The 15,296-nt window shown below is 46.4% G+C and overlaps 1 protein-coding gene and 1 pseudogene across 2 annotated transcripts in view; both read right to left on the bottom strand.

Annotated features, from left to right (window-relative positions):
- The window catches only part of ATP2C2 (ATPase secretory pathway Ca2+ transporting 2), a 565,565-nt gene that overhangs the window by 437,850 nt on the left and 112,419 nt on the right, over positions 1-15,296 (bottom strand). The window lies entirely within an intron of this gene.
- LOC138521043 (large ribosomal subunit protein eL39 pseudogene) lies at positions 10,690-11,100 on the bottom strand (annotated as a pseudogene).

Below are 15,296 nucleotides of genomic sequence, written 5' to 3'. Positions count from 1 at the left end.
CAACAACTTATTCACTGAAAGAAATAGACACAAGCTGACAGAACATTGAATCAACCTCCACAGATTAACCCCTCTCTTTGCCCAGCAGGAACATTGCCCTCTGGACTGAATTCCCGCCTCTCTGCTCCATAGACTTCATAAAGAATGCTCGTCTCCCTCAAACTCTGACATCATTAAGCAATTGCAAGGCAGGGGCTCAACACACTCTTCAGCATCATTCATCTCTCCCTTATTGAATGTTCATTCGCAAACCTTCAGGAATGTGCTCACACAACCACTTTTGAAAAACCGCTATAGACCTGGATGACCTGGCCAAATTCTGGCCCATTACGAATCACCCACTTATTGGCAACATTCTTGAAAACGTAATCCCTATGCAAGTACTTGCCAGAATCGAACAAAGACACCACCCACATAACTATTAGTAGGGGTTCCGTCCCATGTTCATCATCAAGACTGCCATCATACAGGTGGTGGACGATTCCCTCCAAATCACGGATAAGGGCGACTCTTACCTCCTCATCCTCTCTGCTGCATTCACCACAGGCTTCCACCGCATCTTCCTAGCAGATAGGATGGGACTCGCACGGTCTTGATTTTCCTCCTATGTCTCTTGCCAGGCTGTCCAGATGACCATTTGGATTCTGACTCCTAGTCTCCTTTGCAGTCCACCAAGGCCCAGTCCTTTCACTTATCCACTTTAGCCTTTACAATGGGCCCCTGGGCACCTTCCTCAGCAATCCCCATATAGCCCACTGGCCATCAGTCATCTCTGCAATTACCTAGCCATCATCCAGTCCTGGATATCAAGTGCCTACCTCAAAATCAACCCATCGAAGACCGGATTTGTTTTCATCTGTCCTCCTGCTAAATTACAACTCAATCCATCAATGGCTTAATGATATGCACCTAGAAGGATTGGATATGCAACCCCGATTCAGCAAAATCCTTAGACATAATCATGGACTGCAACCTGTCCTTCCAGCAACACACAGCCCTCAAGGTCCAATTACAATGGTGTCCTCTCCAGGCCAGGATACTGTTGTATTTTGTACAAAGCAGTCACCAGCTTGCCTGGCAGCGAAGGTCAACATATCTGGTGGTACATGCTCCTGGTGCAGCAAATTGACCAAGCAGCTCAAATCACAATTCACCAGCAAATAAAGGACCCACAAACAATTCTTCTCTTGTCGTGCACTCACTCTCTGGAACGAGATCCCTGGATCGGCTCCGAATGCCTACACAATTCTCCAAATCTGCACTGCTCTAAAAACCTAGTCCTTAAAACAATACCTCACCAAGGTTTTATCCAGACGGATGCACAGACTGCAAATTCCAGTACTACGCTATTAAAAGATGCAAGCCCAAACTTTCGCTACCTTACACCCTGTACAGCGCCCGACTGCTCTCGCGCTAGGTCAGCTCCTGAAACACCACAAGAAGATCTCCGACAGTGTGCAAGACTGCGCAATCGTTTCTCAAAATGCAAAGAGAACACATTATTTGCATCTATCGAGGCCAGACACACACAAAGGAGAATTTGCATCTCCACAGCTCTTGGTCAGTGAGCCATACGTACTAACACATGTGTGGGTTACTCAGAATACCAAAGTGGTGCATGCAGCTTTAAAAGACGTTCATTGGGGGGTTCTGAATGGGCAGGAACCTAGTCCATTCCCACCACTACACATCGCCACATGCTTTCCTCTCTCAGTTCCCACCAGGAGTAGACCGCATGATCAAAGCATAGAACCCTGATAACATCAAGTCTGACAACAAATCTCCCAACATTATCAGCTAGAATACCAAGGTTCTGAACAGAAATACAAATTGTTGTAACCACAGGTATTTTGTGGTGCGCCCAGGTTTCTTAAATGAGCACTGCAGGGCTGGTAGAAAGGACCATGATGCCTGGTATAAGAAAGGGGACATTCAGGCCACCATTCCTTCAATAATACCAATTAAAAAAATGGGACTGGTTCTTAGAACAGATCATTCAAACAATTTGGTAGACTCAGTAGTTTTCTTTATGATCCATCCCTCTGGTGATACTTTTCCAGCCCTAGGCTTTGCTTTTATTTAGTTTTACTCAAGTCTAATTCATTGGATTGAAGTAACCCAAGACTACAAGTCCCAGAATTCAATTAATGTAGAAATGAAAGCAGATTACTATGGCGTCCCCGGTGACCTGGAAACCTGAGTCTACACCCATAATTACCACAGAAGAATGGAAGTGCATCAGTTCAAATAAAGTCACAAGAACAAATCAGTGTTTCACGATGCAGCGTTTCTTCAGGACCCTAAATTATCATTCTTATCTGGCATATGATAATATAGAAGAAACTTGGAACTCGGAAGCAGTACACCACTAAGTTGTTGCCATTTTGAATCAAAATGGTTGCCACCAAGCAGTGCTCTAAGTGGGCGGTGGCGGTGCTCCTCTACTTTAAAAATGTTTTTTTACTGTTCCTATACTTTTATTTTAAAAAGAAACCATTCAGGAATGATTTAGTTTTAAAATAAAAGTGTAGGAAGAAGTTGAAACTTGCACTTCAGTGCACTGCACTTAACATTCCCATAAACAGCAGGTGTGTTGGTTTTGTGGTTCGGATTGCGCATGGCAGGGGGCGTGGTGATTGGGTTTGGGAGGAGTGATTGCAGGTCAGCAGGGACCATGGTTTCACTACTTCTTTTCGTACACTTCGACTACTGCCACGGAGTCTTGAAACTTCGGACATGCTGGATTCTTAAGTCAGTCAAATCGTTGAAAAAAAATGCTTTGTGCAAACTACAGGTTGCAAGAAATCTTCGCGATCAGATCAATAAAAGAGGAACTTTCCCATGATACAATTTGGGAGCCCGCTCGAAAGTGTTTGGGAAGATCTTACCAAAGCGAGGAGAATTTGGCAGCCAGTGGCGGAGTAGCATGAAGTCAGGCGTCAAGGGAACACTTTGCAAAGGACAACCTGTCCAAATTTAGCTCTGGAAACGGGTTTCGGAGTAATGGGGGACATTTGGGTTCCTTTTGCATGATTTGTGGATTGCGTGAGAGATATAGAGCAGGTGCAAGAGAGTGAGTGCCAGCCAGCCGAGCCGCTACCCGATGGCTGCTTCCATTTTAATTTCAGGAGGCATATAACTTCAAATGTACCCTATTTTACTGCCACTTACCCCATCTCCCCCATAGAGACAAGGCTGGATGTAGCCCCCCCCCACACACACGAGGAGGTAGGCAGGATTCCAGAATCCCCAGTGAGCTGAGCACATACCCGAAGAGAGACTAACCTTTTGCAGGTTTTCTTCTTAAATCAGAAGGTGGTAACGCTACATTAGTGCCCTCACCCGAGAAAAGGAACAAACTTTGAAAGAAAGCCATCTGCGTGTCTATAGACTCCCGCTTCAATGATACCAGACACTCTGACACATTTGAAATGCAAACAGATTTATGCAGGAGATGAAGGAAGCGGTGCCTTAAGATGCTAGGAAATAAATTGATAGCTTGCAGAAACGTACATAGGCTTACAAAGCCAGAATTAAATGGAGCGAATGGTCTTACGACAAGCAAATGCCGGTAAACGAGAAGTCACTCAAAACAGCAGACGTGGAAGAGAGTTCCAATAGCCTTAAGTTGCACGGCTTGAGTGAGGGGGTCTACAAAAGACGTGGTGGAAGATTTGGTCTGGCTGTCCTCGGGCAGTCTTACCCCCGTCATAGGGATATGGAAAATGGTACCAACTAAGATGCTGACATGGAAGCCTCCAACCTGGATATACCGCATTTCTTAGACATTCTTAATGAAACCGGAGTTTCCAGGAGGATATGAACATGCAAGAGTTCAAATGTAATGAAAATGTAGTCTCCACGCCAACCGAAAGATGTACACAAGGAGGAAACCAAAAGAAAGAAATGGTACAGTGGGGTTTGAAGCCATCCACATTGACATCAGAACAACTGACAGGATGAGAAGCAAGGGAAAGCGGTTGAGTAAGTCTGCTCACACAGGCTAGGACACCACTCTGCTGCTTGTGTTCCAAGCATATGAATATTTTAAATATAATCCTTGTGGCTTTGCTGCACCTTCAAAATGTCGAGGTCTGATGGTGCACTTCTAATTTTCCAATTTACCAACCAACGCTGGTCTTTGATTTGGAAAAAATTCACTTGCCATTTCGTGAGGACCAATAACCTCTCATTTTGCACCTCAGTATAACACAAATGCATTCTACCCAACCAGCAGGTCATTCACAGGTGCTGGATCCAGAGAGACAGACTGGATGGCCAAGGAGAAGGAGAAGGCAAACCAAAAGAGGGGTCACTATAGATGGCTCTATGGACCTTGCATCTCATCCCGCACTACAGCACCCTGCTGATTTAGGGGTAGAGTGCTGTGACGAATCCCAGGATGTTGTCACTGCTTCCATGGAGGGGTGGGGGCGGAGAGGAGCCCCTTACCATGAGGCCATGGAGGTGAGGCTGCTAGCAGATAGTCCAACTCGGGGTGGTACTCAGCAGGTAGATCTCATGGGAGGGGAATCCCCCTAAGGAACAAGTAACAACTATTGTGGGAGAACAAAGTATTCACTTAACATACCCACCTCTCCTTCACCCCCTCTTTCTTCACCCCCACCCTCCTATCCCATATACCTCTGTAGTATGCAAGAAGTTAAAAGTACTGAGACGAGGAAGAGGCGCAGATTGGGAGGGATCACTCAAGGAACTTACCTTAACAGTCTAGCTTTCCAGCTGCATACCTGCATAAAAACGGACAAAGGACTAACCCAGATGTCAGATACTCTGGAGAGGAACTGCGAGAGGGGCCCAGGCTCGCAGACGGAGCCAGTAGGAGCAGACCCAGGCACGGAGACGCTGAAAGGGCGGTCTCCACCAGACCCGCTGAGAAAACCAGGAGGTTAGCTTCAGGAAGCTCCAGTGGTGCAGCCTTACAGGGACATGCATTATTGACAGAAGGTAGGCACCAAAGTGTGTCTGAAGCTGCAGAGCCACTGCGGCAAACAAAGGAGTTCCCCAAAGCACCAGCGAAGCAGAGAAGGACACTGGGAAGCCCTCAACCGGGTTGCAGAGCCTTTAGTTGGGTCCCCCGATAGGGTGCAGGAAACCCTGAGAAGCATAGTGAATGAAACACCACCAACATATGGTAACAAGGGGAATAGGGTCTGTGACCCTTACAAGAAAAGGACATACCAAGTAGAAAGCTGTGGGAGAGATACATATGAAGGCAGTACTTGGCAGGGGAGTAAATCAAGTTTGTATGTGAAATCATGAAACCATAAAGAGAACTGAAAGAAATAGTCATAGGAGCCCCTCTGTGCGAATGAACACGGCAAAATGACCTGTTCTTTGGGAGGGTACCCACTCGAGGGTCCACAGCCACAGTTTAGCTCACTTTAACTTTCACAGAAGTGTAATATACATTTGCATGCAAGTCTTTGTTCCGCCCACATGGGCAGTCCAGCACCGAAATGCTATGGTAATTCTCTTCTGAACAAGAGTAACAACAGCAACCCCAGCCACGTGTTTCAGCCTTGTTGGGCCTCATCAGTGAGGTGGAGCTGTGCCTCTCTGAGCACAGTGAGCAAGGGGGTTCACATCTGGATGACCCAAAGGAACTTAGGGTGACTAAACCCAAGTCCCTTTAACAATCTGTGAGAGTGATATATATGAAAACAGTACATCGCAGGGAAATAAACCAAGTCCATGGGACATCAAGAGGCCATAAAGAGGACTGTGAGAATAACACAGAGGAGCACAGAGCTTGGCAGGCGAGTAAACCAAGTCTGTGTCTGGGACCAAGAGATCTGATAGAGAAGGAAAGAAGGTCTGTCAACCAGGGTTAAGGCCCAATCAGTTTGGAGATGCATCCAAACTCCTCTTCGTCACAGTGCTCGGTGGGAAGAAACCAAGTCTGCTTATCGGGGTCAGGGACCCAGAGACAGAAGAAGCATGAGTGGGGCCAATTCTGGAACAGAGATATTTCCCCACCCATTGCTGAACTGTGTTACAAGCCTGCAGAAGGCTGGGGAAGGGAGACATCCCCCCAGCAATGGAGGAACTGAAAACTGCAGAACTGTCTTTTTGTCCAGGGAAGGGAGTCACTGCTTTGGGCAAAGAAGACCTTCTTTTTATTTAGTTTAACTTGGAGTGTGAAGGACAGAGCTAGGAATCCGACATTGAGACCTTTCCTTTAGAAATCCTGACTGACACTAGTTATTTTGGTTGAAGCAGGGAAACCCCTCTTAGAGTTCGGACAAAATAGGGGTTTCTTATAATTTTCTCACTTGAATAAATGTTTATGCCAACCACCATGACCCCTCCATGTCAAAGTCTTTTGCACCCTTACAGTGTGTTATTGTTTTTTTTTTTTTTAAAGAATAAAACCGCACAGCCAAATCCAGATGCCCCTGGACTTCTGTTCAGCACAGATGGTAATTAGCGAATGCCTTTGTCCCCTCCCCATTCTAATGTAAAGGGGGGGGGGCTATTCAGTAGGTGTTCGGAATCCAATTCTCTTGGATCAGCGAGTGGACTTACTGTGCTACGCTGTGCCTTGGTTATTCCATTTGTTATGACAAACAACAGCACTTCTTTACTGTCGTTTAAAGGACTGGAGGTATTGGCAATGTTTGGGGAAGGCTTTTGGGACCAGGAATTATTGTTTTGGGATTAGTTACGCTTTTACATTTGAATGGTGGCGGGATATGGTAGTGGGGGGGTCGGGGAGGTCACCATGCTAAACAATTGCTGGGGGTATGCAGTTCCACTCAGTGGTGAGGCATTCCCTTGCACTATGCAAGTCTTGGAGTTGCAGGGTCGATAATGGGAAATTCGGTTGCAGAGAAGTTTATGGCACCAACCTACTCAAAATATTCTTAATTATTTCAATGGACTTGAAACCAGTGCCGTTGCACAGAAAACGTGCTCATTTGTTCAGATCTATCGTCACCCAGAGTACTGTGGGACATCTGGTTTGGCTGGGATAATCCATGGATTGGAGCATTGAATCCTTTGAAATTGGGGTTCCCATAAAATAATCAGCTCCCTGCTAAAAATTAATAGTACCCAAAAATGTTAAAAGAATTCTCAAAAACCAAATATCCAATATAGCCTGCATGCAGGAGGCACATTAGACAGGCATGGTGAGTACAAAACAAAGAAAGTGTGAGTGGTGGAAATGGAGTAGGGGAGTCAAATCCCATAGAACCGGTGTGAAGTTGGAAAACAGGGTGGTATGTTTCAACAAAGCTTTATTAAGATTTGAAGAATTACCTGTCTCTCCCTACCTAAACTAATATCAACCAGGGTGCTAGTCGTCGGGATGTTTATCCAAAAGACAAGTGCAGGTCCACATGGCCCACCTCCTCAAAGTCTCGCGACCACTGGTTGGTTTCTTTCTCCTTCAGCTGGTCAGGACCCTTCCTTGCAATGTCGTGCTCCACTGACCTTTCCTCTGCATCCCCGCCACAGAGGATTAGCATCTTTGCAGCTTTGCATTCCCAGGTTTGGACTTCAATGCTGGGCTGGCTTCATGCCGGCTGCTCTGTCTTCTTCCTGGTCCTGCGTCACTCTATTTCCTGTGGCTCGATCCTGTCCGGCACAGAGGTCAAATCCTTCTTTGTTGTTGTCGAGATGATCTTCATGCCTCCTTGGGGCCAACTCTTCCCAGTACTACATACCAGCAGTTTGTTATTACGATGCAGACCACTCTGGTCCTTCATTGTCTGGGTCAAATTGATTTGTGGATCAAAGACAAAGGAAGCCTGACTATAAAAGAAAGTGGCGTTTTCAGGAATTATTAATAAGGACATGATCCCATGGGAAAAGGGGTCAGGGAGTTCCTCCACAGAACGGGAGTCCTTATCCCCATGTGGGGAGTCTCCCTGTGAGCTCCCACCTTCCACCACCCCTGGGGGGACTACTGGGTATTGGCTTCACCTCCCTAGCCTCACAGGGGAGAAGTGATGTGATCCCCATGAATCACCACAGTACCCATTTCAGACAAATCTGCAATACAAACTGGTATGACAACTGCAAGACAGAGGCCCATTGGTTAATCACTAAAGACCAGGAATTAATGTTAGCAGGAAATCCCTTGAGGCCACTCTGAAGCGTGAGCAACTTACCCGAAGGGCCAGTGCAGGTGCCCTGAAGGGCCAGTGCAAGTGCCTGAAGTTGAGGAAAGTGGTATAACTTGTCCACCACACTTGGCAAGCCATTTTATTTGAGCCTTAACTCACGCTGAAGAGACTTCAGAAAGGGAGTTTTTTTTGGTTTCTGAAGATTAAGTGTGCATTAAACAATCTTTTAACCCTTTAAATGTGGCAGGCGTTTTTTGAGCAGTGCTTGCTGCAATTCAGGTTAAATGCAGACAGCACGTGTATGTCACTTTCCTAACACTAGGAACTGACTGCGGAAAAAGCGCAGGCAGACAGATGCTCAGAAGGTGATGTTCTAAAGAGAATGCCCTTTAGATCATCCTTTTAAGGCTGCCTAATAGAAGCTTCACTTTTAAAAACAAATCCCTTAATAAGGGAACACGAAAGGACTGGTTAGCTCCACTTTTTACACAATTTTCCTTTGATTTACTTGGCACCCCTATAGATCCCAGCTTATCGGTCTGTGAACATAATAACATCCGAATAAGAAAAGGGAGGAGGGCACCACTGGATAGTTGGAAATGTTTATACCTCTTTATGGAGGAGAATCTATACAAATACTTTAGCCTGGAGCAGCCAGTCCATAAAGGATCCCTTAGCACCGGGATCTATTCAAACCAATATTCTCCAAAAAACAAAGTGGATCCACTTCGTTAGGAAAGGCGCTTCTCAGTTAGCCCCAATAAATGGTTGCTGTATGTTGAATAAATGCTCATAGTAACAAAAACTTCTTAATTAAATGAATGTAAGACAGAAAATGTTTAATGCACATTTCTGAATTGTTCGATGAAAATCTTTTAAACAGATAACACATAGAGCATCCATCGAAAATTGTCCATAATACTGTGGTGTTAGTGCCAATGCATTTCGGTGAAAACCTTCATCAGGGCAGTATTATAGCTCAACATGATATATTCTATATTTATTCTATTATCAACAAAATTAACAATATTATCGACAAAGGTTGCAAAATTCATTGAAATGTAACGAATGAAAAAACACGTACCCATTCGTGAAAACACATCCGTGTGAAAAATTGGAAACAAAAGAAAAGGCAATTCAATTAATATTCTATGGTACTAAAGGGTGTGTGAGTAATTCAACAAGCTTACAGATACTCCATACCTTAATTGAGTCTCTGAACGCCTGGTTAACCTCGTCGCTTGTTAGCGAAACGTGAAGATCTGGAATGAATTGTAGTTTTAGAACCAGGGGTGAGCCCCTCATTAATTAGACTAAGCTATAAATCCTAGAAAACCTAGGGAGTGTCAAAACTTACCTGACGGTTTGTAAGACGATTCAACCGCAAGTGCAGCGTCCAGCGCGCTTGCGGTATGAATGATTGTGTATTTAAGGGTAACCATGGAGACGAGGCGAGGCGTCGTGGTCACGAAGAAGCACGTACTTTACAAACTGATCAGAAAGATGAAACTTAAAGTGTTTTTCAACGAGCTGGAAGATCAACAAGCCAAAGAAGAGACAGAGCTGAAGGAATTCAGAAGTAAAAGCACGTTCATTCCTCCAATAAGTCACACCGGGAAAAGCAGGCTCTCCCTCAGGATTGAGGAATGTAGACTGGAACGCATCAAGCAGGATCAACCAGAACATATGATCTACAGACGGAGACGATGAGGAGCCCTTCCATAAACGTTTGTAAAATCTACATTGCTATAATTTTAGCTCTGATTTTTCTCTTGTCAGTAATGCATTGGCTCGTGTCCCGCACTCCAATCATTCGGTATAGGTGTACTCTGTTGTACTAAGGAAAATTCTAAAAATGTGATCCATTGAAAAACAATACACGCACTGAAGCCTTCACTGCTCAACCCTCACTAACCTCACCCTAAAGGACACATACAGTGTCCCGAAATACCAGGTTAACAATCTTGAGTGCTTACTGCATTGTTGCTACTAACTGGACTTCCATTTTGTCCAAATTTTGAAATCATCTACATAAGGTGTTCAAGATGTGATGGGCAGGATACAAAAAATACTAATTTGCTTTTGGTGAAGTGCTTCGTGTGGGAGGTTAAGTTTCATATAAGACTTGTAAACATTCAAATGTTTGCAATTGACCTATGCATCTACCAAGGTGTCAAGTTAAGTTATGGAAGGCAAAGGTGGTTTGTTTCCATGATTCTTTCACAGGCCTGGATATCCTAGAGGTAATGACCTGCTTTAAAGACTACTCAGTACACCTTCTACCATGTGGTGCTCCCCAAGGCCCACCCAGCTTAGCATGATCCATTAATGCACCGTTACAACGCCCTTGCATCTTTTACCCGCCCAACAATGCCACCGATGAATGATACCCGCCGGTCGGACTTTTATCCATACTTGATGACCGACAGTTGCCTTTCTATTTAATGCATCAAAACAGAGGTCCTACTTTGTGGCACCACATTACAAGCACAACTCCCCCTATTCTGCCCTTTGATTCATGGTCCTCCGCATAGGACAGAAACAAATATCCGAAGATTAGGAATCATTTTGACCCTTTTCTTTTTTTTTTTTTTTGCAGTTTATTTTTCCATCAATTTTCTCACCTGCAACAATGCAGGTACATGTGCCAGGTGGTATTGAGGCTAGACTTTTTTTCAAGTCCTCAAAAGCAAACAAACCGTGGCAACCTGGTACCATAATGACATTTGGTCTTCAACTGTTCTCAAAGTACAGGAAATAGTTTGCCATCCACAGAGCAGTCTGCGTTTACAATCCAAGCTTTGTCCTCCTCCAGTGTCTTCTGTTGGAGTTGTACCTGATCTTGTTACCGGTTTTCATGCGGATCCACTATGGGATGGGTCGGTTCTGCTTCTGCTTCTTAGCGAGAAACCGCTTGATCTTGAACGTCTTGTGGGAGGACATAGTGAAAGACTTCCACCCCGACACCACAATGGCGGATCGGAATGACCCTTTTCATCTCTCAACACACGTTTCAATTCACAACCCCTCCGGTTTCCACCTCTTTTCGCACTCCCCTGGTCTTTACTTCCCCTCTCTTTGTCCTCCAACTCACACCTTTATAATCTACTTCCTATACTATCATTCTCCTCTGACATTCTTAATCTTCTAGATCACCTGTTTCTCCCAACCTTACCCTTCTCCGTTTGTCACTCCTGCTCATCATCCTCTCTTTCCAGATCACCCTCTGCCTTCTTCCATTTTAGCCAGAGACCCTCTTCTCACACTCCCTTCCTCTGCAGCCCTCAATAAGTTCTCTTTAATCCACCATTCCTAGTCACCCCCCACATCCTCCTGCGCTTGCGTCTACCACTTTCTTTACTATCTCTCACTCACTCACTCACTCCTACCCCAAACAACCCCCTGCCTGCTTTCTGAAACTCATTAAACCATCTTCGTTACTCCTCCACACCTTCTCTCCCTTGCCTCCATTCCATATCCTCGTGCATCTCAATCTCAACTAATCTACCCACCTGGGACTGTTTCTGTATCCCTACAGTCCAAATAGCAGCACGTACACCTGATGTCTGCACTTACCCTTGCACTCGCCACCAGTTGGCTGTACTTTACTTACTTATTTATTCTATTATCCTATGTACTGCACTGCCCCTTCCCATGCACTTGTGCGATCTGAGCAACACCTGGCCTAGTAGGATCGTTGTCTGTCTTCCCTCTGTTCCCCCTCCCTTGCTTCGTCGTGCCTTGAAACACTTGTGTATAAGTGCGCTATGAATGCCATATTTCACCTGCGCTTACACAGAAGTACTCTCTGCTCGTTCACTTACTTTGCAAAAGCCAGCTCCGATCAGTTTGGTTTACAATGCCCAAAAGGCAGATATGCACAAGCGGAGCAAGTTGCTTCGCTTGTGCATATTTGCCCCATGACTTCATGTGCAAAGCAAAGACCCTTTTTTGGGCGAACATGCTCAATTATAATTTTGTAGGTCACTTGCATTAGCACCGCTGTGTCCCAGAGGTACTGCCCCTTCCTGCCTGGATCACTCTCCCAGGTCCTTTGGCCTAAAACCCAGGCCCCGGGCCGCATGAAATGCGGGACGATAGACGGTCTGGGAGTTTAGGTGCGGGGTGGGGGAAAACGGAGCGAAAGCGTAGGGAGGGGCATCCGAACGGCGCCACAAGAAACAAAAGCCCAGGAAGGGCAGGAAACAGCACCTGGGAAGGTCTGAAATGTAACAGCAAGGGGTCAGGGGGGTAACCCGGCCGCCCCCAGGAAGGAACAACAGGCCGGGGGGGCTATAAGTAAGCCTGGAAAAGGAGAGACGGCACAAACCAGGTAAGAGCTCACCTCTCTCGGGTAGGCTCTTAGTGCCTAGATAAGGGGAAGGAAAAACGTTTGCTCTTGCGGGCTCACACATTTTTCTACCTCTCTGATTTCGTTCTAAATCGCAGTGGCTTCAAACGGTGCCGGAGCAGGAGCGACCCAGAAGTACCAGCTGCGAACGAACAAAGGACTTTTGCCGTGGTCAAACGAGAAGCGTGGCCGACAGAATTCAGACGAGAAGAATGGTGGAAGGAAGAGCAAAAAGGGCCCAAGAATTCGCAGAATGGGTGAGAAAGCCGGAGAAGGAGTATGGGGCACAATGGGTGCTGGAGGTAATGCAGAAAGAAGAAAGAGCAAAGGCAACGTCACCTCTGCTGTTCATAGAGTCCAGCAGCAGTGAAGAAGACGAGGTACCGCAAGGACAGCAAAGGGGAAGAACGGAGTCGAAGAGATCAGAGGAACAGACGGAGGCACCGACCAAGAGAAAGAAAAAAGATAAAAAGAAAGGTACTGTGAATAATAATGTGGGGAATAAAATAGTAAAAATGTTTAAAAATTGCGTCACGGTTTCAGGTAAGTCGCCCAGAACCAATGACAAGAAGAGCAGACGGGGGAAGAGATCCAGGGAGGAGAAACAGGGGTGTTCCTCAGCTGAAGCAAGCAGTGATGACGAAGAAAGGGATCATCTAAGGGCTTGGGTAAAATGGAGAGGAGTGGTGAGCAGGGAAAAACAGAGAGGGGCAGGGGGGGCAGGGGCAGAACCCAGGGAAACCTACAGCCCAGGGAAACCCCGGTCCCGGCACCACAAGGGGCACCATTAGTCCCGGTGCTGCAAGGGGCACAAATGATCCCGATACCGCAAGGTGCACCGGCAGGGCCAAACATAGCGGCAGGGGCCACACCACCGGGGGCAGCAACAACAGTGGCAGCGGCGGAAAATGGGGGGCCACTCATGACGAAATATGGCAGGCCAACCATGGGTAAAGACGCACAGGGCAGGTCCATGAAAGCGATGGCGTGGTACATAAATGACAAAGTAAAGGAACAAATATGGAGGAAGGAATTGATTGATATCTTTACATTGTTAGATTGTCAAAAAAGTGGGATGAATGTGGCCCTAGAGGACATGAAGGAGGACGAGAAAAGTTTACTAAAAAAGGGGCCAGTAGTAAGGAGTTTTGACAACTGGATGTCGGCCTTCACCATAATGTCTACAATTATTTTACAAAAATTCCCGGAAGACGGGGTAGCATTAGTTGCGTATCAACAGAGGGTGCTGAAGGTACACACAGCGTTTGGAGGGGACGCATGGCTGGAGTATGACCACGAGTTCAGAAAGGAGATGGACTGCTTTCCGGATATGGGCTGGGATGAAGAAAACTTTAATCTCTACATATTTAACGTGCTAAAGGAGAAATGGGATTCCAAGGAGCGGAGCACAGGGGGACAGCAGAGAAGGCAGTATTAGCAGAATGATTACAAAGCGGATTATAGATACAGTAGCAGAAAGTACGAATCCAGCTATGACAGAAATAGAGACCAGAGTTTTCGGAGCAGAAATTATGGGTCACAGAGAGGGTGGCAGAGCAGCCTGCCCCCGACAACACAGGGGGGGGGCAGTGGGAGCACGGCGACAGCACAAGCAGAACCAGGACAATACAGGAGTTATGAAAAGGGGGTACCCTGTAGCTGGGGATGGAAGTGCAAGTTCAGCCACAAGTGCGAGAGATGCAAGGGTGACCACAGCAGCTCCAAGTGCACAAGGGCCGCAGCTCCAAGCGGCAGAAGCGATGAAACGCAGAAATAAGGACTGGGGCGGGAAAGGGGCCACGCCAGTAAGAATCGAAAAGATGGAAAGATGTCTCCAGAAATACCCAGACCAAGAAACGGCAGAACAGATCAGACAAGGCTTTAGAGAAGGTTTTAACATCCCGTTTACCGGGCAGGGAGCGCAAGACATTCCTAGGAATCTAAAATCGGCAACCGAAAACAGGGATATAGTGACCAGTAAAATCAGGAAAGAAGTAGACCTGGGGAGGGTGGAGGGCCCCTTCACGCCTTACCATTCGAAGAATTTATATGTTCTCCACTAGGGCTGGTGCCGAAAAAAGACGAAGGGGAATACAGGCTGATACCACCACCTATCCTACCCCCCGGGGGCCTCGCTGAACGACGGCGTCGCCCAAAGCGAGGCAACAGTATCATATTCAGACTTCGAGGAGGCAGTGGAACTGGTTAGGAAAGTGGGGGAAGGGGCATGGATGGCGAAAGCAGACATTAAATCAGCATTCCGCCTGTTGCCAGTCAACAGCGGATCACAAAGATGGTTATGTATGCATTGGGAGGGGGAATACTTCATCGACAAATGCCTACCGATGGGGTGCGCCATCTCATGCGCATATTTCGAGAGGGTAAGTTCATTCTTACAATGGGCAGTAACACAGGAGATGAGGGAGTCCATGATGGTACATTACCTGGACGATTTCTTATTCGTCGGGCCCAAAGGTTCGGAGCTATGCAGGGCAACCCTGGACAAATTTGTGGAAACAACAAGCGAGTGGGGATTTCCTCTGGCGGAGGAGAAAACGATGGGCCCAACGCATATTATCCAATTCCTAGGTATAGAAATTGACTCAAACAAAGGAAGGTGTAGGATCCTTGAGGACAAGGTGACGGATCTGCTGAAGACAATAAAGGAACAACAGGGAAAAAAACAAAGTGACAGTGAGAGAATTGCAAGCGCTGGCAGGAAAACTGAACTTCGCAAGAAGAGTCATACCACAGGGGAGGGTGTTCCAGAGAAGTATCGAGCTGAAAATGAGAGGTGCTACCAAGGGGCACCACAGAGTCAGGCTAGGGGGAGGAATCAAGAGAGATCTGGA

The sequence above is a fragment of the Ambystoma mexicanum genome, chromosome 1q (genome assembly GCF_040938575.1).
Source record: "Ambystoma mexicanum isolate Mex_15411 chromosome 1q, UKY_AmexF1_1, whole genome shotgun sequence".
In the NCBI taxonomy this organism is placed as follows: domain Eukaryota; kingdom Metazoa; phylum Chordata; class Amphibia; order Caudata; family Ambystomatidae; genus Ambystoma; species Ambystoma mexicanum.
This window is presented reverse-complemented; position numbering and strand designations above follow the sequence as displayed.